This window comes from Phalangium opilio, unplaced genomic scaffold (genome assembly GCF_054372755.1).
Source record: "Phalangium opilio isolate 3A_F unplaced genomic scaffold, DU_Popi_V2 ptg000230l_1, whole genome shotgun sequence".
Classification (NCBI taxonomy): Eukaryota; Metazoa; Arthropoda; class Arachnida; order Opiliones; family Phalangiidae; genus Phalangium; species Phalangium opilio.
The window spans coordinates 1,480,861-1,493,279 of record NW_028324221.1 but is presented as its reverse complement, the minus strand read 5'-3'; the positions used below and the strand labels follow the sequence as shown (position 1 = coordinate 1,493,279).

General features: G+C 37.9%; 1 long non-coding RNA gene across 1 annotated transcript; it reads left to right on the top strand.

Annotated features, from left to right (window-relative positions):
* The first annotated feature begins 5,517 nt into the window (after nt 1-5,517).
* Nucleotides 5,518-6,218, top strand: LOC149613540 (uncharacterized). Its single transcript, XR_016376243.1, has 3 exons — nt 5,518-5,719; nt 5,834-6,063; nt 6,187-6,218. It is a non-coding gene; the product is annotated as an uncharacterized LOC149613540 (long non-coding RNA).
* Nucleotides 6,219-12,419: the final 6,201 nt, after the last annotated feature.

Genomic DNA, 12,419 nt, shown 5'->3' with positions numbered 1-12,419 from the left:
TAAATAATAAAAAACTCGGGGTTCTTATCAAGTCTCTGTGGTTCAATGGTAGAATATCTGTCTATTGCGCCAGCGACCCGGGTTCGATTCCCGGGTCTGACCTGAAAAACTTTTAATTAAAATTAAATCTCTAACCGAGCCCAGTTACCCCAATGGGTGGGTTGTGGCATAAGTTTATAAGATATGTTTCATAAGTGTGTCACTCGTTACTGAGGGCTTGTCATGAAGTGACGTAGGTGAAACGTCATAAATTCTTGTAAAGCGACGCGTAGTGAGGCCTTGTCAAAGGCTTAGTACAGACTAAAGAGGAGGATGGACTGCAAAACCGACTGTAGTCAATTCTCACGTCGTTCTTGAACTAGCTCTCATTCAGCCTCTAACATTACGAAGTATGGGTAGTGACATACTTAGGGACCATATCTTATAAACTTATGGTTGTGGTAATATAAAGTTCCTTTTAAGCTAAAATCTGACGATAACGAAAGCGAAAACTCCGGCCACAAGTACTAGGCTTACTACTACTACTACTACTACTACTACTACTACTACTACTACTACTACGGCTCGGGTCAAACTAAGAGCCTATCGTATACTACGATATGGCTAAAAAATCCGAGTATAGACATTTTTCCCTTGAAGGGATTTGAAAATGGAGGTGGAGTAACGTTTTACAATTGCCGTTACTGATTCCGGAATTGAGAAACACAATTAAAGGGCATAAAGGATCATTGATCGATAAACCTATTTTGACTTGCCTTCGTAACACTATTGAGCATGTTGAAAATTCCAATACGAGCTCTTATGACGATGGTTTCAATTTGCGAACGACTGTTGGTCTGCCTTTTACCCAAAACCTACAAAAAGATGCTAGTGAATTATTATGGTTTCTATTGCCAAAACTAGCGAAAGAACTATTATTTACAAAGTCGCAAAATGTTACCAAATGACCCAGTTGTCACCTTGAAAAAAATTCCGGAAACATTATCCAAAGCTACATCTTCACTCTTCCATTGCCAAACCTCGCTAAAATTGATAGGAAACTATTAGTCGAAAATATGAGACAAAGAATGATGGCATGCGGAACTTGTAAACGCAGAGAAATTGATGAACGTGATATATTGATTTCTGCCCGTAAGTACGTATTTCTGTGGTTTCCAAGAGATACTGTTGTAAATGGTCAACCAATTAAGATTTTAACCAAAATATCGGGATTCGAAAATCAGAGCGTTACGGAAAGTATCTAACTTGACCTCTTTCTTTCGAAATCTATCGGTGACACCGTGGGAAAAGTCGAGACTCTGGGTTCCCCAAGTTAAGCGGTCCTTCAAATGAAACCCCTATCGTTCTGACCGTCCTATCTCAACTACGGGCTCTCACTAAGAAAGATGTCCCATGGCATTGGGTACCGATCAGGAGACAGCCTTGGCAACCTTAAAAGCTCAGCTCTCCGAAGACTTCAGTCTTTCATACTTTGATCCCGCCAAGCAAACCGTTGTTTACGTGGATGCCAGCCCCACCGGCCTTGGCGCCATTTTATCGCAATTGGACTCGAAGGGAAATCTTTACATCATCTCCTTTGCAAGTAAATCTCTCACTGATGTAGAATCAAGATACTCGCAAACGGAACGAGAAGCGCTCGCCGTTGTGTGGAGTTGCGAACATTATCACCTGTACCTTTATGGCTCAGCGTTTAAAGTCATTACAGACCACCTACCTCTCCTGACGCTGTTAGGCAACCCAAAAGCTAAAACGTCAGCTAGAATCGAAAGATGGAATTTAAGGCTGATGCCTTATGCCATATCACTAGAGTATAAGCCCGGCAAACGTAATTCCGCCGATTACTTATCACATCACCCCATCGCCACTTTGACACCAAACACTTGTACTGTACCTCCCGCTCTCACCTGCCACCGAAGATCACTTATGCATGATACTACGTCAGGCTATACCGAAAGCCGTCACCTATGAGGAACTCGTGCAAGAATCCAAAGCAGATTCTACGTTACCACGCGTCATCCAACGCTTGATTACGGATAACTGGCACATTCATCCGTCTGAAGTTGACCGGGACGTTCTCAAGGCCTTCTCTCAAATCAAACACGAGTTATCAGTAATTGACGGTGTGATCTTAAAGGATCATCGCATCTACGTCCCGGCCGCTTTACAAAATCGTGTTATAGCTATCGCGCACGAGTGACATCTAGGAATTGTTAAGACGAAGCAACTCTTACGAACCAAAGTTTGGTTTCCTAAAATGGATGCCTGCGTCGAGAAAGTGATTAAATCCTCCACACCCTGCCTCGCAGTCACACCTCACTCATCCTCCGAACCTCTAAGAATGACCCCTTTACCGAAAGGACCTTGGTCGGAACTTGCCGTTGATCACCTCGTACCCTTTAAGAATGATCAATATCTCTTAGCAGTTATGGATGAATTTTCGAGATTTCCACTGGCCGAGATCATCTCGTCAACCTCCGTTGAGGTCAATGTCCGGGTTTTGGACAAAATATTTTCTGTTTTGGGCATACCAGACGTGCTGAAATCTGACAATGGACCTCCGTTTCAGGCTCACGCCTTTACCGCTTACCTAACCAATCTGGGCATTCGACACCGCCGAATTACTCCAATCTGGTTCCAAGCCAATGGTAAAGCTGAAAGGTTCATGGCCTCATTATCTAAAGCAATCCGTGCTGCGGAAATCAGTGGGCAAGATTAGAAGGAGGCTTTGACTTGCTTTCTGCGCAATTATGGTATCGCCCCTCATTGCTCTACTGGACAGCCTCCATCCACTAGACTGTTTGGCCGAAGTATCAAAATCAAACTACCATCTGTGTCGCTTTCCGTAAAGCCCGCGTCTACCTCTATCGCACCCAATGATGCTTCCGCCAAAGAGACAATGAAAAGAGCACACATAAGCCACATTGTGATTGTTGAGAATTGAATACGTCACGTTTGGTGAAAAGATTAGTTGAGGCGTGTTTTGCGGTCGAGTTCTTAAGATAAGAAATGGTGGTTGGTGCCGATGGTAGATGATTGGTGCTCTCTATGGTAGTGGCTTGACTTTTCGACGTTTCCATTAAGCGAGCCATTTGTACCAACTTATCTAAGTCGATGGAAGGATCCTGTAATGTGGCACGTCGTAACTTTTTTGAATGACAGGTTTGAACGATATGGCGTTTGATTTCCAATTCAACATCATCAAAAGCGCAGAATTGTGATAATGTACGTAGTCGAACGTGATAGGCATCTATATTCTCTGTTGCTACTTCTTGCTTTGCTTCTCGAAACATGAAGATTTCGTAGTCGATGTTTTGTTTTGGTGCAAAGTGATTGGTTAACAAAGCTTTAGAATCTTGATAATCAACTGTTGTAGCACTGCCAGGTAACGCATAGAATATATCCTGGACAGGATAACCCACACATTGTAGCAAAAGAGCTTTCTGTCGAGCTGAATCCTTGACTCCCGAAGCAAGAAGATAGTTCTCAAATCGGGGGCACCATTTGGTCCAAGCGGCGTTGAGGTTGTTATTATCGGTGGGAAGATCAAACGGTAGAATTGGCGGTAAAGATAATGCCATGGTAGGTTAATAAAAACAAACGGTTGCAACTAGGGATGAACCGGTACCGATACCATATCGGTATCGGCACCGATACTCGAGGTTTCCCGATAGTATCGGATCGGTTGGTTCGATACCGATACTCGTTTAAAATGCGTCATATTGCGCTACATGACATTTTTAGGTCTTTTAGTAACGTAATGATGGTGATAATATCTCATTTCTATTAATTTCAATCGTGACGAGTTCTCATTTATATAAAAAGTACCTGAATTCAGTTTATCTAACAACTAATAAGCGAAAATCTTTCTTAGTACGCGCCTACTACTCTAGGGATGAACCGATACCATCGGGTTTTGGATCATAGTGAGTAAATATCGGTATCGGTTCATAATTTGTACCGGTATCGATCGGTATCGGTTCATAATTTGTACCGGTATCGATCGGTATCGGGTTAAGCCTGGTATCGGCCATTTCTAGTTGCAACGGTGGGTAGAGCTGACAGCTAAGCCTTGGTGATGTGAACAATAGTCAATAGAGCGAGGTAGATTAAAGTTATTCAGACTTGAGATTAGATGATACATTCCCAAGAAGAAACGAGAGCACCGTCGTGATTTTGGTGTACTTGTATTTCTATGGATTAATAGACTCCGGTAATGAACACTTAAATTTAATAACAATGGATTTGTACAACGTCGTCATCCTGACCAAAACTATTGATCGCGTCTGCTTGAATATAAGATGGAGTAATAAACATTTTAAAGATAGATAGGAACATGGAGTATTATACATTGAGTAGAACTAGGTTATGACAGGTGGACTAGGACAGTACAGTGGAGAAAATCCCGTTGCCGGTGGACGGCGAGACGGAAATAGTCCCCCCTACACACGAAATCCGAGGGGTCGAGATTATAACCGAACCTTCGTTTGTCCCTGAATTAGGTTCCGCCAGCCAGAGGAAAAGACCTCAGTCTACAGGTTCAGAGAGATCTAAAAAGAAAAGGAGGGAGAAGCCCATCATCGAGACAGACAAGTTACAAAAACAAATCAATCTTGATGAGATTATGACCCAGATATTGGCCGATCCTGAAGAGGATTAATTTTTTTCACTCTTTTCATTTATATACTAAACAATAAAAAAATTAAAATATCTTCACTCTCCCTTTTCATTTATCTACTAAACACATTTTTATCTTCAAAGATAAGACAGAATGAAATCTCATAAGTCTCAAAGCAGTTCGAGGAGTCGGTTCACCCGGCAATTCCATTTTTTTGATTAAGCATACATTTTAACTCCCAAATAGCCAGTGGGAGATTTCTATAGTCTCGAAGTGGTACACTGTTAAAAAAGAGGTATTTTGAAGGTACAATAAAATACCTCCGGGACCTTTTTAGTACCCATGAACGTATTCCATTAGTTGTCTCACAGTGCGGGTATTAAATGATTTCGAAAAAGGTATTATGGAAAAATAAGGTATATAATGAAAATTCTGAGAGAGCGGTTGCTCTCTTAGATAAGACCTCATACTGCGTTTAATGTATAAGGGTGGTTTTTTGATTCGATGTATCTTTTTTCCTATCATGGTTACTGCTTTGAAAAACTTCCACTGAACTAAAATTCGGACCCTTAATATGTGGTTAAAATTTCAAAGAGATCCCTCTATTAGTTTTCTTCATAGAAAATAAAGTTGCTAAGGGTGGTTTTCATTTTCATAAAAAAATTAAGACATTTTGGCAAAAAAAGGGAAATTTTCCCATAGGAATAACATGGGAAATGTTTGCTGTTATGGCCAAATTGACTCGAGCATTTTTTGAAGACTATTTATTCGATAAGTCTGAAAATGGTTTTAAATGAAAGGTTGAACATTTTTCTGGTGCCTTTCAAAGTTTTATTGAAAACAATTAATATTAAGTATTACTTTTTGTATTTTAAGCACATACTTAAACTTACAACCTTTTATTCTGTTGGACTTACGTGGTTTAATCCTAGCTAAAATCATAGAGAAACGTACTGTTGGACTTACGCTGTTTTACCGCTAATAGAGCGACTGAGCGAAGATTTTTGTTTAGACAACGCGTGTGGCTATGCCGAGCTTAAGGCGAATTTTTTAACTTTTCACATAAAAGAAGGGGTTAATTCGTCCTCATTTTATTTTAATTTCGTAAGTTAAACCTTATTATAATTTAATACAAAAGAATTTAAATTTAGGATTTAGCCGATAATTTTTAAATTGACTGATTTCACTAAGCCTCGGTCAAAATTTATTTAAATACAGCTGATTGTATGTAGAGACTAGAGACCAATTGGCCGTGTAGCGTACGTTTTAAGGTGTTTCACCTGGTGCCATCGGCCCACGATAGCCGCTAATTAGGTAATTTGTTTAAATTAAATCAATTTTTGTTGTTTAAAGTAGATTAATGCAAAAGACGCACAAGGGTTCGTTCCCTGGTTTTTGACTGTTGCCACCAGCCAACAGTTACCGCTACGAAGATACGTTTTTTACTGGTAAAATAAATGATAGATTCAATCACACTATCACAAAACCCTGTCACCAAATCATACACTATTTTTAAATGACGCTTTTCCAATAATTCTTATAGGTTAACAATTTAAATTTTAATTATTTAGTGCTTATTCTAACATAACCTCAAAACAGTAAACAATGGCCCTTTTTCCAACGATAACTGTGCAGATTATATTTGGTGCCACCGATAACCACTATGTTGGTTTAAATTAATGGTAATATAACTGAATAATTAAATCACACGATCACTAAACCCTGTCACCAAATCAATATTTTTAATTCAGCCTCTTCCAAGCGCGAAATTACAAATTAAGGCGATGTACAGTGTGTTAATTAATAAATATAAATTTTGGATAAATATGTAACACACTATCATTATTAAATTTCTGAAGAGAGGAAAAAAAAGTTGAAATTAATTTTTCTTAAATTTAAAAAGCAAATTTGGCTCAGAAAAAAACCCAGCGGCAGAAGCCTGTCTTATAAAATGTTTACAAGATGATTCGTTCAAGAATGTCTAGAATTAAATCGCATAGAAGTAATAAATATTTTACCTAAGTCAGCTGACTTGGCCAGGCAGGGCATAGCCCACTCGATCCATGCTCACGGACGCTGCACTGCCCTCTGCATCTTGCGTCGTGTTACCCGTTATCGAGATAGATAGACTGTTTTAGGAAAATAGAATTGTTGTTGAAAAATCTGAGATAAGTAATTTTTTATTTCAATTAATTTATAGGAAATAAATCCATTACCAGTAAAATCAGGTGATTGAATTAAATTCTAAAGAGTAGTAAAATTCGTATTGTCTTTAAAGTTATATGTAAAAAAAATATCCGCGCTTCAGTCAACTAGAAAAACTCTTATCATTTTGTTTTTAAGGCTTGGGCAAACCAAGTCCTTATTATATAATTTACATCTAAGCCTTGGTTGAAGTAATTTTCGATCACGAGCTGAAACGCTTTACACTAGAAATTTACGTTTACTTTTAGTTAACAATATTGGTACAAATAATTTGCAATAAATTAAATAAAAACATACCCGTCCTATGCGACGATAAGTAAATCGCCCTCCTTCAAATAGGCATCCTTACTTCGCAAATATTAACCGTACTACTCCCCAAGTCACCATTAACAATGATGAAGTGTAGTCTGCTACGTTCAGCATCAGAAACTAAAGCAAAAGCACCGGTTAGTTAACCGGTTTATGACGCTGAACCATTTACCCTTCGAAAAACCGTATTTCAAATTTGGTGGACATCCGCAATTCAATTTCGTCTTGAAAGTCGAAACCTAACCCGCCAATAAGAAGCCAGAATCCAGTTCCTTTATGGACCAATGAGCGACGGGAATCCAAGTGGGCGCGGAAGGCTAAGCCTGCAGAATACGGCGGCTGGCCTATATTTGCTAGGTGGTGGAACAATGGGTGAAATTTACGGGAGTACCCTGAGAAAAGGAAAGAAAAAATGGAAAAGAGCCGTAAATATCAGCCCTAAACAAAAGCTAGCATATCATAAATTGTTGAAATGCGTCAGCTTTCTGAGGATGAATGTAGAGGAAAAAGAGAGGGATTTACCATTAAAAATTAAAAATTGCGATAATGGGAAATTATGCTTTCCAAAGAAATGCTTTTTACTATTTATTAGGCAACTAATAAAGATAATCTTGCTAACCAAAATGACTTATCAAAATATGGGACCAAAATGATCAAGGTAAGAAGAGTAAAAACTCAAACATTAATTTTAAAAACTACCTATGTTATTTAATAGAAATGTGCAGATGAAGCTTTCAAATTTCTCCAAACGGAAGACCAAAAGAAATTATTTTACGATGTGATTCCACAAACTACACCTATGGATAATTTTGACTTAGAACATTTCTATAAAGATTGCCTCGTAAAATGGTTCACGCTCGCATTCAGGAGATCTTTTCTAGTCACAAGATAACTGGTAAGGGAGGACACACACTACGGGATCAATTGTATTCTTCAAAAGATAAAAAATCCAAAAACAAGAAGGAGCCTAAAAAGGTTACGGCGAAAAAAAAAGTGAAAAGTTGTCCAAAGTAGAGAAGATTACTGAAAAAGGGGAAATGAAAACTATTACACGGAAAGAACCCAAAGCAACAGAAGTATTCCAAGGCGATCAGTCTTCCGAAACTTCCAGTTTTAAGGGAAAAGTAGCTAAAAAATGCAAAATTAACCAAACTACAGAAAGCTGCGCCGTACTGACGTCCCCCATTTCAGTCAAACGACCTCCAAAAAGAAGACGAATTTATCCTGCCACATCAGTTTCTGCAGAGCTCTTTGTGAATCCTGAAACCAAGTCTTCTAGCATGAAAAAGCCAAGAATTTTCTAAAATATTAATAACATCGCTGACAACCAAAGTCAACGTGGATCGTATTCTCCAATTATTTGCAATGAGTCCTCCACAGCCGTCTCTAAATGTGATAATGGCCCTAGTGGGTCCACCACAGTCGTCTCTAAATGTGATAATGATCCTAATGGGTCCTCCACAGTCATCTCAAAATGTGATAATGATCCTAGTGGCTCCACCACAGCCATCTTTAAATGTAATAATGGCCTAAGTGGATCCTTCTTCTCCGTACCTAAACGTGATAATAGCCCTAGTGGCTCCTTCTCAGGCGTTAGTAAATGTGATAACTCATTGAATGCCAAAAGTATAAAATCTGGTATTTCTCATGATAACAAATGCAATCAGGTCAAGCGAAATCATCGAAAAAGGAAAGCCAAAGTATTCCACGATTTTGTATATTAACACCCTACCTTAAAATTTTTTCAAATGTTAGTCATAAAAAGGTTCCTGATAAATTTACAATCTTAAGTATGTTAAAGCAAAAATAAAAAAGTAGCGATTCTATTCATTTATTATTTGTATTTTTTCTAACATAATTGGTTACAAACTCTAAATTTTTGAAAATTATTTATGTTATCCTTTTTTTATGATGAAAACGTTATTTGAGTAGGTAAAAAAAGGTAATACTTTTTCCTTAAAACAAAAGAATATTCATATTTAGTCAAGGCATTTGATTTAAAGTAGTATAGAAATCTTATTTAGTAATTGAATGATAATGCTTCACTTTTTTCAGAGTATGTTTAAAATATGTTCGGCAATTTGGTGCTTTTATGTTAAAAAACAAGTCGGGTTAGTGGCATCACTTGCGCTTTTCTCACTTAAACTTCTAAGTTAACTTTCTAAAACTCATAATCTCTTTCACAGAGCATTTGATCTCGGTAATCTTTATTCCAAAGGTGGTTTCCATGCACATTGCGTCGTGTTAGCCTAGCTTTAAGTCCAGATACATAGCTCAAGGAAGTAATTTTACCACCTGTGGCATATTTATTTGAGAAAAAAGGCTTTCTATTGCGCTATCGTTTATTCTAACGGGCGATAAAAAGTAACTGGGAAAACGTTCAAAGAAATCCTTTACCAAATTTTTAAAACCAAGAACTACCAATCTTAACAAATTCCACGTTTACCAAGAAATAAATTATTCTTGCCTTGGAGTATTAAAATTGTATTCTGGATCTGTGTGTAAAATTTTTAAAATCCAGTCTTCAAAGTATTTATAACCTTGGAGAATTGATTCCATTACTGGGGAGCTTCCACCATCGATGCGTTTTCCAGTTAAAAAGCCATTTTCAAAAAGTTGATTTTTACGCTCGTAGGAACTTATAAGTTTGCATTGCACTCTCTCGACTCTGGGTTGTTCCTTTATAACCCATTGCATGTTCAAATAATTCGCATAACACATCTTCTTGTTGCATTTCTCTTGATGGTTGTACATTCAGCTTGGTCCAAGCATGTCTTTCTAAATAACTATCTAGCAAACGTCGCGCTCTACGCAACTGACTGGCTCTGGTCCTCTCTTTGTCCCTTTCTCTTACTAGCTCTAGATGTCGTCACCCAAAGTAAATGTTATTCCTTGAAAAGTCCTTTGGTCCATCGGTTCTCGATGGATACAGTTGACCAATAACATTTTTCAACTGGTGTGAGGGGCATATAATCCAGTGAATTTTCCTCTGCTCTTGGGAAAAGGGGTTCTCAAAGCACGGCTGAATTTTCTTCTTTGAGTTCGAATCCAAAATCCCCAGTAACACCCATTGTAAGTTTTATTAACGCTAGGTTTTCACTGGCTCCATCACATACGATCGCCATTGTCTTGAAACCGTAAATGTGAAAAGCTTCTATAGTATCGTATAAACAAACAACTAATAATTTTTGTTCAAAATGGTATGCTGACGTAAAATAAGGGCCAATTACGTCATATCCAGAGGTCAAGTCACGCCATAAAAATTGTAAACCGTATTGGGTTGGTGAGGGCGATATAGGTGAGACAGCTTTATATATATCGGTAAGCTGACTATAGTCATCTTCATTCATTGCGTAGCCTACGAATTCGTGGCTTTTGGAATTCCACATTACTTTTTTGATGACTTTAACTTCATCCATCACTAAAATACCCTCCCACATAGGTACAGGTTCACCCCTTAATTCTTTCTCCTCCTTGAAAAGACAATATTTCCTTTGCTCGGCGGCAAGAATCTGTTCTTGAACCCCTGGTTTTAGGTTTAATTTATTTGTTTTCTGTTTGAGACTTGACTCACAAGAGAGACTAAAAATTTTAAAACCACGTAAAGCTTTGTAAGCTGCTGGGCTACGGCAATATACGGCTAGGGCAATTCTCAAAGTTATGGCACTCCATTTCTTCTTTCTCTTGGTACTCAAAGAATTCGCCTGATCCAACATAAAATCCTTTTGTTCAGCCATGTGTTATAAAAGAGAATCTCGTTCCCATGATTCCTTTAAGAGGCGTTTTGTAAAGCCATCTGTTGAGTCCAAGGTTTTGTCCAAATCGTCTTTAAATTCTTGATTTATTTTATCAGCAATTTGAGACATTTCATGAGAATACGGATCGGATAATTCTAATTGCCGAATTTGTAATTCGTTCTCCAGGCTAGAAATCTTTCGTTTCAAATTAAATCTTACTTTTTGAACCCTTGACAGCCGTTGTTGTTTGCTTTTAGGCATTAGAAATTTAATCGGATAGTTACTATTAATCCTTTGGCGCTTGTATTTTCGAGTAGCAGTTTCACAGGCCATTCTTTTCTTGCTTTTCAAAATTTGATTTGTTATGACAGCACAAAAATGACACTGCTTGCTTTTAGGATGTTTAGAAATGTTGTTAAAATTATGCTGATAAAAAATTTCACACCTAATTGCTTGGTATCTCATAAAAGGGTACTTTAAGGTTTTTAAACCTTTTGGCAGAACAATATTTGCGGAACTAGTTTCACTTTCAATTTTATCTCCGTTAACACCTGGGCAAAATGTATGACCAATTCGACCTGATATAATGTCAAGTAAATTTCTTAGGTTTTCCATGTTGAATGCCTGATTCTCCGTTTTGAGTTCGTATTTTTGCACAGCTTTGAATAGGATGTAAAGGTTACATTGCCCACCTTCCGAAATCACTAACTCCAATGGTTCTATTTTATATTCCTCATTAATCAGTCCAATAGCATTTTTCCCCAGACTTTTAAAATTGGTTGAGAACGACTGTCACATTTAACCTAAATAATCGAATCATAAGTATTTGCAATGTGCACTAGAAAAACTGAATTTAATGCCAAAGCCCAAAGCCCAAACCCAAAAACGAGGACTAATTAACTTACTTCGTAATTTAATTCTTCGTGATAATAAAAATTAATCAGCTTTGAAGTATCGCAAAGCAATGTCCCAACTACCACTGATTCTGTTGAAGTGGATACATTCTTGAATACTTTACTGTCGACGTTGGTTGATTTGTCAGCAGTCGAAATACCTTTCCGTTTAACATCAGATCTCTTTGGTGGTATTGTGACGGGGTTTATTAAAGTCAAGCACTGGGTTGAAACTGATTTAAAGCGAGACAAAGGGTTAGCTATCTTTTCCGATTTTTCGTTACTTTTTGTCGTTTTTTATCTATGTTACAACCTACAGACTTATTTCTCATATTTTGTTTGACCATTAAATAAAAATTACATTGAGTTGATGCTTCTTCATAACTTTTAGAGCTGTTAATACTCAAAATAGGTCGCGAAGAGTTTTCAAGCTTGACTTCGGAGGCCATTTTCTCAACTTCCCGTGTTACTTCTCTTAACATCCACCAGGTAGAGACCTTAATCTTACTCCGTTGATAGAGGGGAGAAATTTTAACCCACCCAGCCGTTCCTCTTCCTCTCTCTCTCGTAAATGAAATGCCCCCACAGTGAGCCCTCTGGCTCGTTCATAACTTCCCCTAATCCACCTCTGGCATGAGGAATGGCAATACGATTTTTCCT